Genomic DNA, 226 nt, shown 5'->3' with positions numbered 1-226 from the left:
ACTCACAAATAAATTACAATGGAGTCCAATACAAACGTGGTTATTATATTTCAAATTTTGACAAAGATATTTTATTCCATTTAATTCTCGAAATTATTGTTCTAGAAAATAAAAGCATTTTGTTTTTTTGTCAAAATGTTAGATTTGTAAAATTTGATGGGCATATTCAAGCTTATGAGATTGATCCTAGTAAATTAGGTTCATTTTTTTTATTATCTACTGATAA

Source organism: Daktulosphaira vitifoliae, unplaced genomic scaffold, assembly GCF_025091365.1.
Source record: "Daktulosphaira vitifoliae isolate Bord-2020 unplaced genomic scaffold, ASM2509136v1 Scaffold_3, whole genome shotgun sequence".
In the NCBI taxonomy this organism is placed as follows: domain Eukaryota; kingdom Metazoa; phylum Arthropoda; class Insecta; order Hemiptera; family Phylloxeridae; genus Daktulosphaira; species Daktulosphaira vitifoliae.
Note: the sequence above shows the minus strand (reverse complement) of the source record.